The following is a 411-nucleotide window of genomic DNA, read 5'->3' as shown; positions in this document are numbered from 1 at the left end:
AAACCCCAAAACCCTAAACCCTAAACACCAAAACCCTAAACCCTAAACCCCAAAACCCTAAACCCTAAAGCCCTAAACCCTAAACCCTAGAGCCTAAAACCCATACGTCTAAACCCTCAATGCCTAAACCCTAAACCCTAAACCCTAAACCCTGAAACCCCAAACCCTTTCAGTTAAACTCTGGCGAATTAATTAATAAAATAAATAAAACAAATAAAACAAACAAAATAAATAAAATAAAATAAATAAAATAAATAAAATAAATTAAGCAGATGAAATATTGGTTGATATGAATTTAAGGGTTTAGGGTTTAGAGAGAAAAACCACCAGGCAGGACAGCCAACAGTTCTAGGGTTTAGGGTTTAGGGTTTGAGGGTTTAGGGTTTGAGGGTTTAGGGTTTAGGGTTTTGC

Source organism: Eimeria mitis, genomic scaffold (assembly GCF_000499745.2).
Source record: "Eimeria mitis Houghton genomic scaffold, Emh_scaff3059, whole genome shotgun sequence".
Taxonomy (NCBI): Eukaryota; Apicomplexa; class Conoidasida; order Eucoccidiorida; family Eimeriidae; genus Eimeria; species Eimeria mitis.
The sequence above is the reverse complement of the archived record's forward strand: the minus strand, read 5'-3'. Positions refer to the sequence as shown.